Source organism: Panthera pardus, unplaced genomic scaffold (genome assembly GCF_024362965.1).
Source record: "Panthera pardus isolate Hobbes unplaced genomic scaffold, ASM2436296v1 HiC_scaffold_26, whole genome shotgun sequence".
NCBI lineage: Eukaryota > Metazoa > Chordata > Mammalia > Carnivora > Felidae > Panthera > Panthera pardus.
Genome location: NW_026526832.1, coordinates 23,803,875 through 23,818,940, shown reverse-complemented (window position 1 = coordinate 23,818,940; position 15,066 = coordinate 23,803,875). Strand labels below are relative to the sequence as shown.

General features: G+C 36.3%; 1 pseudogene; it reads left to right on the top strand.

The window, feature by feature from the left end:
* The window catches only part of LOC109262974 (E3 ubiquitin-protein ligase Mdm2-like), a 98,661-nt pseudogene extending 86,090 nt beyond the window's left edge, over nt 1-12,571 (top strand).
* Nucleotides 12,572-15,066: the final 2,495 nt, after the last annotated feature.

The following is a 15,066-nucleotide window of genomic DNA, read 5'->3' as shown; positions in this document are numbered from 1 at the left end:
TTTGACAAATGCGAAGGGTAATTTTAGGTCTCAAATAATGACAGGCTTTTTCCATCTAGGCCACAAGTTTCTTTAGCAGCACATACTATGTAAACATACAGACACACAGCAGGGCTTTTATATACTTGAATATATAAAGATATAGCTATAGCTATAGTATAGATATAGATAGATATAGATATAAATAGATTCTATATAGATACATATTTTTATGTATACCAATTCAGATCCATCTGCCAGGAACCAAATCCCCAGTTGCTTTAAAGATATTTACAGGTGTTCAGGTCCAGTATTTTCTCTGATTTTATTATGGTTTTTTTTTTTTTTTGCCCCCTTACTTTTATTGACTTATTGAGTCTGTTTTTAATGGTAGATGAAAAGGCTACACCATAAACCTGATATTTACCCAAAAATATTTTAAATATTGATATTAATTTATTGGGGGTTTCTCTTTCTGAAGAGAAATTTTAACCAAAAGGAAAGGAGGTTTTTAATTTAATCATTGTTGTGTAGCTGTTTTTATAGGCTTTGACTTTCAAAGTCTTTGTAATGTTAATCACTAATAGTTTGGGATCAAAAGCAGTCACCTTCATGGTTCTACCATTTTAAAGCCGATTCTTTCGTGAACTCATCACTTTCTTGAAATGTCCTATAAAATGTGGCCAACTTCACTCAAAATACGCTAGTAAAATTCTTTCGTCCAGTCTTTTCTGTAGGCTTTTAGGTTAAGAGGACAAGTTCATTGTTTACGTGATCTACCTACCAAAATTAAGATTTTTACCACTTTATCATATATAACAAATGTTCACCACTTATGATAAATCACCACATTTCTAGGCATCTGTAACAACAATGTCACATTTGAAGTTTTTCTTATGAGAGCACCCCACTTTCAGCAGTAATTTTCTGTATTAGGCAAGTATCTTGGTGGTTCCCAAGGTCATCTCCAGGTTTAGTGTTTTACTAAAAGGACTCATCAAATTCAGAAGTCATTATACTCTTGGCTATAGCTTATTACCATGAAAAGATGCAAAGCAAAATCAACAAAAACAGATGCATCAGGCAAAGTCCAGAGGAAACTAGGAGCAAGCTTCCCAGAATTTTCTCCCAACAGTCAATCAAGAGACACTTAATTTTTTCTGCTTTAAAAATGGTAGCTACATGTGTGAACTGCTGTCTCCCAGGGAAGTTTGTTTGAACCTAAGAGCTTTGATGATGGTCACACATAAAGCACACGATACCTTTATGACTGACTTGAACTTACCAAAACTGCAGAATTCCAAAACGAAAGCACATGCCCACCATAATGCACACTGTTTGCATAAACTGTGTAAACAAACTGCCTATCCTTTCCTTCAAAACTCCAGGCATGCAACACACTCTTATCAGTAGGACATTCCAAGAATTTAATTCCCAGATAGTCCCCCACCAAGAACAACTCAACACTACAGACCCTTCTGGGAATGTGCATGTTTTAAGTAATTCAAACCTGAATTAAGTTTCTTGTACATGCATGTTAGAATGTACTGTGGTAACAACAACAAAAAACTCTACTTTCATTGACTTAAAACAACAAAAGTATTTCACCACCACCATCCCCCAAACCAATTTATGTGAAGTTGACTGAAGACTACTGCAAGGCACTTGATCACCACACAAAAGCTCAAAAACCCATGCTGCTTCTATCCTTTGGTTCTACCATGTGAGGACAAGGCTTTATCTGCCATTGTTGTGGCAGAGGAAGAAGAGATTAGAGAATCCGGTGGATTCTTCAAGGTGTCAGCCAGTAGCACATGTTTTTTTGTTTTTGTTTTTGTTCACATTTCATTGGTTCTCACAGGGCCCCACCCAACTGCCAGGGGCAGGGATTTCAGACTCCCTGAAGGAGCACTAGAAGTTGTACAGAAACATCTGAAATGATATCAGGAATTCAGGAACATCAAGAGGCTCTAAAATGGAGCTAGGTAGCCAATGGGGCGTTAGTCTTATATACGTCCACACCTGGATGAAATATGAACTTTTAGACTGTACCAACCACCCCAACTGCCACATCCTGGTGCAATTCTCAGAATGGGGCTTATTTCTCTCAACTCCAACCTAGCAGCTGGCATAGTAACCTCTTCTATCTAAACCAACATTAACTGTTTTTCCCTATGCCAATCATAATTCTATTAAAACAACTTCCATAAGCCTGTGGTTTTTGCCTTTATCAACTCTTTCTCTTCCTTCCTTGTAGCACATTTCAGTTTCCTCCTGAATTTTTGCCTCCTGGATTCAAATTCCTAAATACTCGAAATGCATTTTTGGTTTGCTTTACAGCTTCAGTTCTGTCTTATTCAACAAAGGAACACAGATCCAGTTATCAGTGAGAACTAGAGGCATCCATCGTATTTACAAATTGTCAATATTGTGGATGTGAAATCTATGAATGACAGAGAAGTTATACATAGCTGTAACCAAAAAAATCATATTTTAAAAATCGCTGAGAAGTAAAAAAAAAAAAAAAAAAAAAAAAGCCAACCAAGGGAACTAGTGGTCACAAAAAGCTTCCCTTGAAATTAGAACATTTTCATTTGTTCACTCATGTCAGTATCAAATCTTCTGGAAAAAAAAAAGAAGAAACAAAAGCCTGCCTTTGCCAGAAGTCAGAAGGCAATGTCTCATAATAAAAACAAGTAAACATGTTTATTCTCTTGAGATCGTTTGGAGAAATCTTAGATGGTCTTTTCTTCTTTTAATTTTTTTTAATGTTTATTTATTTTTGAGAGAGACAGAGTGCAAGCAGGGGAGGGGCAGAGAAACAAGGAGACACAGAATGAGAAGCAGGCTACAAGCTCTGAGCTGTCAGCACAGAGCCCAACGCAGGGCTCAAACCCACAGAATGTGAGATCATGACCTGAGCTGAAGTCAGATGCTTAACCAACTTAGCCACCCACAGGCCCCAATCTGAGACAGTCTTCTAAGGAGAAAGGAAATTTCTCCACAGCCTGGTAGAGTAAACCCTCCAGAGGGATAGGGATTGGAACTTCTACCCATTTTGAACAGTGTAGCTATCGAATATTTTCTACACACCTGACCTTTTGGTAAGGAATCTACATAAATCAGATTAATTATTCCTTACAAGAATCTTTTGAAATAGGCATTTTAAGAACGCCATTTTAGAGATAAAGAGTCCCAGGTAAAATAGAGAGGTAAATTAGAAAGTGATAGAACGTGAACCCTGGTTTGTGTTGCTCTGAGACACATGCTTGTAACTACAAGGTGAATTGTTTCTCAAAAGGAGATGACCTCAGAGCTGTGAGTAAGGCTGTGTCACCAAGAGTGGACAAATGAAGCAATTGAGAATGCCACTCACTCTCAATTCTTCTGCAGTCCTATGCATTCTTCCAGCCATTATCATTTAAATAAGAATGTATCTGGAATAAGAAAGTTTATTTACTGCAATTTCTACTATTTTTATGAGGACTTATTATTGGGCTGATATCTCTTGATGTGTAGAGAATTGTACTACAAGTTAGGGCAGGGATGCCTAGGAGGGCAGGGTAGGAGAGAGGGTAGGGGGCACAGGAGGCCAAGAGCTTGGAGGCAGGGTGTGGGGGTCAAGGGTTCATGGATGAACCAGCAGTAGAGTATGGCCAGGGGTGACACAGGGCAGGCAAAGAAGAAATAGCCAAGAATATTGCCCTAAAAGTCCTTATTGCTTAGTCAGAAAAATAGAATAGATGCATAAAAGTGGTAGCCAAGCATCTTGAGTCAATGTATTTTTCTTTTTAAAAGTCTAATTGATGATTAGATAGGATGTCACTCAATAAAAACGTTTATTATAGTCTGCTTCATGGAAGATGTTGCAAATTATGGAGGGAAATGGTAAGAAGGGTCACTATGGTTGAAGTGGGTAGAACATGGGATTCAGAATCCAATTTGAAACAAATTTCTTCCTCTTAATAGTTACACAACTGGTTATTTCATTGTTGTTAGCCTTGTTATCTGTAAAATGGGGATAATGATAGCTATCTTATATTTTATGGAAGAGTCAATGAAATAATGTATATGTCATACTCAGCACCTTTCTTGAAACAGTGTGAGCCTCGATCTGTATCTGTTCTTCCTCATCCTTGCTTCAAGGCTGGAGTGATCCATGGTCTTCTGCCAATCAACTCCTTAATTAAGGAGATATTTACTGAATTCTCACTCTAGAACAGTAGTCACTGTTTCAGTTGCTTAGGATTGAGCAGTGAACAAACCAGGTTTCTGCTTTCTTGGAGCTTATATTCTTGAGGGAGTTCATTCAAAAAAAGAAAAAAATAAAACAAAAACAAGTAGCCAAATAATTATACATGCCTATCTCAAATGGTGATACATTTTACAAAGTGATTCAAAGTGTGATGTGAGAGTGAAGGGGAGGTAGTATAGTTGGGGGAACCTCTCTGGTAAGAGGATATCCAGATGAGCAGACCTGGAGACAACTTTTTTCAGTGGGAATAACGTATGTAAAGACATGGATTTGGGGGTGCCTGGGTGGCTCAGTTGGTTAAACGTCCGACTTCAACTCAGGTCACGATCTCATGGTCTGTGAGTTCGAGCCCCGCGTCAGGCTCTGGGCTGATGGCTCAGAGCCTGGAGCCTGTTTCAGATTCTGTGTCTCCCTCTCTCTCTGCCCCTCCCCCGTTCATGCTCTGTCTCTCTCGGTCTCAAAAATAAATAAACGTTAAAAAAATATTTAAAAAAAAAAGACATGGATTTGATGGATGAGCTTCACGTTTACATGGAAGTAGACTGGCTGGAGCATAGTAAACACCAGGAAGAATGACAGGACAGAGGCTGGCATGAAGGTATGCTGCAGACAACATAGGTCCTGTTAAACCACAGAAGAACCTCTGGATTTATTCCCAGAGGCAGCTGTGACAATGGCAGAAGGGCCACGCCAAGGAATCAGAGAAGTGCCGTGGGGGTAATGCCATGGGTAGATGGTGAGGATGCTGAGTGCCATGATTGGGAATTTAAACAGTCTCATTACATCACTTCAAAAACTCAATGCACCTCTTCCTAAGCAGCCCCAGAACCCTTTTTCTTGCTTGACCAAATGTGATCATTAGCCAATTCACATTTTTCTCAACCCATTTCTTCCAGGCCATTGATCCATGTGGCCTGGTCCAGCCATGCTGAATTTTCCTTCCAATGAATAAACTCCCTTTCACTGCCTCTCTGACTGTCCCCTGTGCAATTTCCCGGCGTTTCTTCCATTTGGTTCCTGGTCATGCCTCTGTTACCGTTTTCATTATTTTAAAAATGGAGAGGATGTGTTTCTGCTGAAGTTGCCCAATCTTGTTTTCACTCTATTGGACTCCAAAGTGTGCTGTCTGGATGCCGGCAGATGGATGAGGCAGAAAAGCCACTGATTTGATTTTCCCTTTCAATTTTCAGATCTTTCACTGCTTGCCTGGTTTCGTTTTCTCTTCTAACAGTGCATCTAAATATGTGCCTTTTTCTTCCCTCTTGAGGTAATCCTTTTTATTGCTTTTACCTGTAACATTTGCCTTTGATGGTTTCTGGATATGTGTTTAGGATCAAAGATGTTCTGTTGTATGCTTAGTTATCTGTCTGTGCTTTAACTTAGTTATCTCTCCCTTTGTTCTGTGATTTTTTTTTCCTGGCTTACTTTTTCAGCTCTCTTTTCTTAGAGATTCCTTTATTTAGGGTGTCACAATAGTGTTTCTTAAATAAACTTTTTGGCCTCCAGAATTTTTTATGTGTCAGATGGTACCCTATTATTGGTATTTTGAAAGAGAAGTGCCACCTCAGAGAAGCTCAGTAGCCCTGCGCAGGGTTTGATGCTTTGTTCTTCTTCTAATGCCCAACAATCAATTAGTAAGTATACATTCCCTAAATCCGATCTCCCCTCAAGCCAAAAAATAGCTACTCATCTGTCTCTGCTGATGGCAGTAAACCTAAGAGGCTTGTTTTACTAAGTATCTGCAGGAAATTTAAAATAATTTCCTAACTGTCATTGCTCCCTTACCTCCCAGAAATCACAACTGTAGAGATTCCAAGTAGTATCGTATGTCTATGGTGGGCCAGGATGCACTCAAATCGCATGATTATGCTAAATATTTGGAATATCTATATATTGCAGACTGTCATCCTTTATTAGTTCCTTCTTTTGTTTTATTTTTTTTTATGACACCTGGCTTGCTTTATTAGCTGGATCTGTCCTCAGTTACATATACCGTGTTTTTGTGACAACACTTTCACTAAATTATTTGCAGTTTTCATGCATTCCTACACTTCTCCACCACATAATAGAATGGACCTCAATGGACATGCCACATTCCTTTTTTATATAGGTTTTCTTCAATTTTGCCCCCAGATTTCATATCAACATTTAAAGTTTGTCATGAAATATATCATAATTTCTCTAGGTATTTCTAAAATTTGCTGGTTGAAGGATGGTATGGATACAATTATAGGTAGACATGAATATGTATTTGCTTCCTGTTTAAATGCACTTTTGATCATTATAAAACCAATATAACTACAGTATCAAATTATGAGCAATTGAAAAATAGAGAACAATACTCTCTTAATATAATCATGCTAGAAACACTGCTTACACTTCAGATCCTACAGTTTCTGTTTCAGAGAAACTTACGATGCTCCTGCACATCCAGGACTTTTTAGACTCTAGGAATATAAAGAAGAAATGGAATAGTCTTTGAGCTCACAAGGGACCCCAGGGAGATGGCAGTCTCTTACAAAGCCTACAAGGAAAGTATTTTAGAGTAATGTCTCAGACTCTGGGATAAAATGAATTAGGGGAAACTTAAGTGTTCATGAAAAGGAGGCAGAGAAAAATTCTGAGGAAAAGGGACTCTCAGGTTTTATTTTAAGGGATAAATTGGGCTAACATAAGACAGGAAGGATAGGAAGGTCATTATGGGAAAAAGAAATGCTATGAATCAAGGCACGTGCCACAGTTTCATTTGGTATACTATAAGCAACTCACTGTTGCAGAAATATAACCTATGTGGTGGGAAATGTTAGAAATAGACTTCTTAGCCAATTTCAGGCTAGTCTGTGCATGATACTTTGAACATAGTTTTAATCAAGGAACATGTAGATATAGAGCTGTGTTTATTTTTATACATATACATATATGCATGCATACATACATGTATGTATGTTTATAGCACATTGCAATTAATATAAAGTCAGGTGGCTATACCGTATTACTTATTATTAAATATTACCTATTATTAAATATTTTAAATTTCTAAATAAGTATTGTTAAGTAAATAAAATAACATTATGGCTATTGCTCAAATTAGTGTCATTAACCCCAAGTTTTTTGTGTTTGTTTTTTTTTCCAACAGACTGAATCATTCCTTTAGAGTATGTTCCCAGGTTGGCAGATAGGCTAGCAAAATATAAACATTTGTACAATTCTTGGTAGATATTAGAAATCACTTAATAAAATAGTTTTTACTAATTTAAGTTCCCACCTACATGCAAGTTGGAATGTATATACATTTCCCAACAGCCACTCCCAACACTGGGGATTTTTTTTCCTCAAGTTTTGCTAATTTATTTGGCAGATTATTTCTTAGTCGTTAGTCTCAGATCCTTGTGATGCAAGGAGAATTATTCTCATGCCTTAATGATGTTATAAGGATTAATGGAAGTAATGAATGAAAATTGCATAGCACGCTGGCACATACAAGTGTTCGATAAATTATAGCTATCATGTTATTATTATCTCTCTAATAAAAACTATCTTGATCTATTTTTCTCTTCCTGGATCTATCGGAGAATTAATAACTTAATGAATACTTAATGCTCATGTTAGAAAGCATTTTTATTTTATACTAGTGATTGACTACCAGCACACAAAGCTCACAACTATGATGAGGTGCAAAAAGTAACGTGGTAATTTCAAACCTCTCAAAATCCATCAGTCCATGTAGACTCTAGGTTAAATACAATTTAGGCAAATCCCTAAGGTTTAAACTAAGACAAACACTTAAAGTAGCCCAATATAATACCACATTATAGCCAGGGCAAACTACTATTACCTCTATTTCTTAAATCCAAGAGTTTTTATTGTAGTAGAAACCATTCAAATGTGGAAGAGCATTGTTTTAAGTACAAGTTCTGTTAAAGAAAACTGGGGGAAGGAGAGAGTGTGAAAATAAATGTGTTCTCAGATAGTAAGAGATTAAACTTCAAGTACCACTGTAGATCTTACTGTTGCCAAAAATGTTAGGCTGAGGTATAAAAACAAAACAATTAAATAAAACACATTGATGATTGTTATACCAGTAGCACACTCCGTCTCCTTTCCTAAGTAACCCAATCTATTTATTTATTTTTGGTTATGGTTATTGAAATATAACTTAAAATAAAATTCATCTGTTTTAGCTATTTCTCTTAAAGAATCTGTCCACTTAAGCTGACTTATCAAATTAATAGTCATAATATTGTTCTTCAGGTTACTTTATACTTTTAGTGTCTGTAGGACCTGAAGTGATGCCCCCTCTTCTGTTCTTGATATTGGTAATTTATGTCTGTACTCTTTTTTCCTTAATCAGTTTGACCAGAGTTTTATCAATTTTATTATTAATATTTGTAAATGACCAGTTTGGGTTCTAGTAATTTTGGGGTTCTAATAATTTTCTATCTTTAATATTTTCAGTTTCACTGATTTTTGTTCTTCTTTCCTTTCTTCTTTTTCTTTTAAATTTAATTCACTTTTTTTAAAATTTGTTTTATTTCTTAGGTTGAATCTTCAAAGATTAGTTTGAGGCATTTTTTCCCTAATGCTATCATTTTTAAGCAATGCTTAAGCTGCATCACATAAAAATTGATTCATTTTATTTTTATTTTTTAAAGTTTACATTCATCCATTTTGAGAGAGAGAGAGCGAGAGAGAGAGCGCACACGCACAAGCAGGGCAGAAGCTGAGAGAGAGAGAGGGAGACAGAATCCCAAGCAGGCTCCACACTATCAGCACAGAGCCCAATGCAGGGCTGGAACTCATAAACCATAAGATTGTTTATGTTAGCTCAAGACCTGAGCCAACATCAAGAGTTGGATGTTAAACCAACAGAGCCACCCAGGCGCCCAAAAGTTGCTTCATTTTAATTTAATTCAAAACATTTCCTAATTTCATGTTTGTTTTCTACTTTGACATAGGATTGATTCAGAAGTATGTTTTTAAAGATCCAAATATTTCAGAAATTTTCAATTATTTTCTATTGATTTCCAGTTTCATTCCCTTGTGGGCTGAGGACATATGCTATGCAATTTCAGTCTAGAAGTTTTGTTACACACAAGTGGTCTACCTTGGTAAAGAGTGTGTGTGCACTTGAAAAAAAAAATGTATTCTGTTGGGTTTTTCCCTGTGTCCCATGAAGGTCAGTTAGGTCAAGTTAATTGATAGTATTGTTGTTCATGTCTTACACTTGCTCACTGAGTTTCACTTTACTTATTTTATCAATTACTAAAACATCTCTCACTATAATTGTGGATTTTAGACTAGTCATTTTTAAAATGCTGTGTGTAGTGGCACTGATTCTTAATGTCTAATAAATTAGCAAATTTTCTTTTATTTATTTAAAACCATATAATTATCCAAAAAGTGTCTGCTGATGCTTAAATTCAATGTAATTTAGGGCTTAGTCAAAACAAGAACCACCAGATACTTTTCATCGAGCAGCATATAACAACTATTTATGCATTCATGTATAATTAAATCAAAGACATATTTTAGTATTTAGGGATCTATCCCTACTCAAGAAATTTTCTAGATATCATTAACCAAAAAGCCACATACTAGATTTCTTCTGACATTATGATCCTAGGGATGGTTTTTAGAAAATTTGCATTTTGAGGCTCAATTATATCAGTTGTAAAAGAGAGAAGGGTAGACTAAATGGGATTTTAAGAAGCTTTACTTTCTATGACATCATTATCATCATCAAAATCAGCATACTTGCTTTATTTACATTTGTTGGATTTAATATGTGTTTTGTGGGCCTACCACTATTCTTCTATGAGATAACTTACTGAATTGAGCCTCACTTTGTCAGTTGTAAAGTAATACAGTAACCACAGCCCTGCCTATATCCTGGGAAGTTGTAATAAATGAGAAGTTGAAAAGGCAATTTATTTTGCACTAGTCAAGAGCTGTACACAACCAAATAAACATTATAATGATTATTATAGAGCAAAAACACTCACATGCTAGTGGAAGTTGCTAATTCTGAAACACACACACACACACACACACACACTAACCACTTCTGCCCCAGAAGCTTAATTATACCTGTACTATCACTTGTATAAGTCTTTGAATGATCTTATATTGTTTCTAACTCAACATTTCATGATCTCTCCTTCCCTAGGCAGCTAATTAAATCAGCAGCTGAACTCTTCAATTCATACCAAGGCAATCAAGAATGTCTATTTCTTTTCAACTAGTTCTCTCACATAATTGCACAGTTCCTTTTTTCTAGAATCTTGAAAAAACAAGATAGAATGGACTTAATCGGTTACTTTCAGAGTCACAAACAAGACTGACTTCTAAGACTTTGGCCAACTGGTATCTGAATGGAAGATGGTTTGATTGGCTGAAAATGAGCTAGTCGATGTCCTAATGAGGGTTTTGATTAATTCACACCAATGATTCTGAATTTGTGCCATCTACTTTAAAAAGAAACCTAACTTGTGAAGCATTATTTCGTATTTTTCATCCAGAGAGGATTAGTGGAGAGAAAATTAAGTTCCCTCATCTAAGTAAGTACCTCAGGGAACTATTCACCTATCAATGTATGGGAGAGTTTCAGCCTGTAACTTACCCAATTTCATTAACATTAATGGGAGTTTTGTGTGAAATCCTGTGTGAATCATTGCTTTAGGAGATCTGTAAGAGTTGGTTGATTACTTTTATTTTGTAATGGCTCTATTCTCCAGCTCAAACTTTTAACTCGTTAGGCTTGCAATAGACGCTAACTTTTGGAAGGAATCAAACTTGGACTCTTTAAGGTAATTAAATCAGAGGAGCATCACATGGAATTATTCACCATTGTGAATGTTAGATGCTTGCTGCATATTAGGTTCCCAGATGTTCCACTGGACTGCTGTCTATAGTGTGTGAAGACTTAAATTTGATTTTTTAGCTTTTATCCAATTCTGTTTTATTAATATGCACTTATTTATAAGTATTCTTACTCAAGCCCTCTATTTTTCCCTCATTGCTGGGCCATGAATTCTGCACCCATTTGGGTTATCCTTTATGCACCCGGCCCTTGCCTTTCCTTGGCTTCTACTTACCAATGATTCTTACATGGTATGAAAAAATAATTTGTGTCCAAACCTGGACGATTTTGAAAATTAAAGGGGAAATTTGAGAGTCTGCATGGCCTGGGTGCACATGCACAAATACCCAGGAGATGCACTAGGGGACCTGAGCAAGCTGGGCTCCTCTTGGGTCCTGTGCAGCCTTAGTGACTGGGATGAAAACAGAGCAAGAAGCCCAGCTGGTGGGCAGCCCTGGGCCCTCTGACTGAGGTCTTGCTAGGTTGTTTTGCTGTCAGGGGCCTCCTTCTTTGGACCTAGGGTGCTCATGTATCCCCAGGCCTGGGATTTAAGAGCATTTTGAGAATTCAGAAGAAGAAAAGAGAACTTCTGACTCGGCAAAAATTTGGATGAATTACCTGGTGAATGACAAAGAAAGCACCCGAAGTCTTACAGTATTTCTCTTTCTTTGATGAAAGCCTCACTTTATGTGTTATAAGGGAGATACAGTGTGAAGAATCAAGAGCAGGGAATCCAGAGATTCCAGCAAATCCGGATCTTGATTCCGGGGTACGTGAACATTTGGGTGGTTGGATCAGGATTCAGTTTTAGATTAAATTGCTGTAGAATTTGAAGCTGAATCTCAATTCAGAAGACTGTAACCTTAGTGAAGAAGAATAACTCTCAGAGGAAGATGATAAGGTATATCAAGGTAAATCAGGCAGGAGAGAGTGAAGTATATTCACTTGAAGAAGATGCTGAAATTTCCTTGGCAGACTGCTGGAAGTATACTTTATGAAAGGAATCCTTCCCTTCCACTCCATTGCAACAGATGCTGGACAATTGGTGAGAACTGTCTTCACAAAGAGAAAGTATCTGTACAAGCCTATCTAGAAAAGTCAATACAAGTAGAAGAGGGCTTTGATGTTCCTGACTGTAAACAAATGAACAAACAAAAAACTACAGTGGATGATTCCAAAGTGTCATATGTTGAAGAAAATGATGATCACACAAGCCTCCCAAAATCTAACAAAGTAAGCACTACACTCAGCCATCAACTTCTAATTGCATTACTTACAGCAGCCAAGAAGATGTCAAGGAATTTGAATGCGAAGAAACACAAGACAAAGAATAAAATATGGAATCTACTTTTCTCCTTAATGCAATTGATTCTCGTGTGATTTGCCAAGGTTGACCTAAAAATAGGTGCATTGTCCACTGCAATATCTTATGGCATATTTTGCATGTGCAAAGAATCTTAAAAAACTATGCAAGATGAAAAAGTCCTAGAGATATGCTGTACAACATAGTGCATACAATTAACACAGTATGAGGTACTTAAAATATGTTGAGGATAGTTCTCATGTCAAGTGTTCTTACACAGACACACACAAATGCACACAAAAGAACAAAAGGAAATTGCTGGAGGTGATGGATATGGTTAGTACCTTGATTGTGGTAATAATATCATGGGTGTATGCTAATGTCCAAACTTACCAAAATGTATACATTAACACGTGTAATTTTTTGTAATTTATATCAATTATACCTCAGTAATCTTAAAAAGAAAGAGACATAAGCCCTACCCAGTATAAAGAAAACCAATTCAAATGACTGTGATATTTCCACTAGTTGACCTGTCCATAAAATAGAATTACATATTTCTAACAGTATAACCCAAAACATTTAGATGAACATGAAATGTATTATTTTTTATATATGTCAAAGCAAGAAAGTATTTAGTCCATGCACATTTCTTGTCTTCAGTGTCATTTACCTACTGGGAATAGATAATGAATATTTGCCTCCTTTCAGGAAAATGTAAATTTGTGTTTATATTGTATATTTGGTTTTTAATGTAATTTGGATTAGACAGCTCATCCTTAACATCTATGCCTTATATTTTAAATCTTATCCACTTTCTCTTAAATGAGAAGTACCTGATTTTACTTTTATATAAGTAGGGCGTTTAAATGTAACTTATTTAGTACTTTTCATGTAAGGAGAAAAAGTTTGTGTGAAAGATTTAATATAAAATTTTTCAATACCCTTTAATCTTGCGATTCTTAGTTTCTCTGCTCTTTCAGAGCCTCTTAAAATACTTTTTCCAGATAAAAAATAAATTGGTAGTTATTTTTGGTGCTATGTAATTAAAGTGTACTTCTTCTTCAGCCACTTTGGTGTATAAGGGATTAGTGGTAAAGATGTTGTCACTTGAGAAGTCTGTGGGAATAGGCATCATATATCATATACCCCACAAGACAAAACCTTTTAAGGCTCCCTAGTAGAATATGAAATTGTCCTAGTGGGGAGAGATATAGCTTGGTCTAGCAGTCTCTTCTCCACGGGTGATTTCAGGATTTGGTGGAATCAGTTGTTTCCTCTAAATTGATACACAAATCTAAGACAATTTGAAGTATCTTCTTGGGCTGGCTTACATAGATCCTCATTTTTCCCAGGTTTCAGAACTTTGTTCATGGTACATTCTAGAAACTAGTGAATTCAGAAAGATATGTTTGGAAATCTTATAGAAAAAACTAGTCATTTTAAAACTAGCTAGAAAGGTCATACCTTTTTTCTAAATTATCCAGAAATTATGCGTCAACCTTCCTTCAAGAAAGACAGAGTCAAAGCGTAGGATTCTAAAATAGCTCTCAAATTATATAGACTAATTTCTTGATTTATGTTTATTTTTTTAACTTTGAAAAATTTATTTTTTGACAGAGGCAGAGACAGAGTGAGTGGGGGAGGGGCAGACAGAGAGGGAGACAGAGGATCCCAAGTAGAGTCCGTGCTGCCAGCACAGAGTCCAACGTGGGACTCAAACTCATGAAACTGTGAGATTATGACCTAAGCCAAAACCAAGAGTCAGATGCCTAACTGACTGGGCCACCCAGGTGCTCCATCGCGATTTATGTTTAAGTGCAAATCTTCTTTGAAGCAAAATATTGTGAATAACTACTTTGATTTAGGATCCCAGTGTTTTTATCCTATGACAGCTGTACATCTCCTATGACCGCTGAGGACAATAACATCAACTGAACTGTAAGTTTAGAAGAGAATGAAGGAGTCATTTTGCATAACTTTGTGTGCCAGTCACTAATAGTATATTGTTGTTATAAACTTCAGAATGAAAACTTACATACACACGTGCTTACCCATGTATGCCTATGTAAGCAAGAAACAAATGACTGGAGGGATTAGTACTTTAGCCACAGAGTGGTCCTCAAATTCAGTAAAACTTCATTAGTTTGGAATTTAAGACACATCAACCAGAACTAAGTAGAATTCATCCTTTTTGAGGAGAGTTGGTGGGATAAATGAGATTATCAACACTGTATGTTCAGGGTATAGATCTGCAGTGATTATGCTATTTATAAAACATTCAAATCTCTGCACAACTGGAGTCTCATTTGGCCTGCCTATGGATTACTAATGAATTTAGCCTTCATTTTTCACATTTTTTAGGTTTAGTGTGCTTATTTATTGATTTACAAATAAATAATTCATTAAATGTTTGCTTAAGAAAAACAAAATGAAAGAGGGACCTTTAGTGGTTATGTAAGGATGACAAGGAGAAAATGAGTGACCTTACCTTTACCTCTAACCTTCCGAAATATATACTCATTCACACGGATACAAGCCTGCTCCTTAAAATCTAGAAAAGTTCTGCTTATAAAACCCTAGTGTTTTTTTCTGTTATTTTTGTTTTTTTCACACTAAAACTTTCCACCCTCCTAGGCCTCCAGTTAGTTTCATTCCAACTTACCTTTC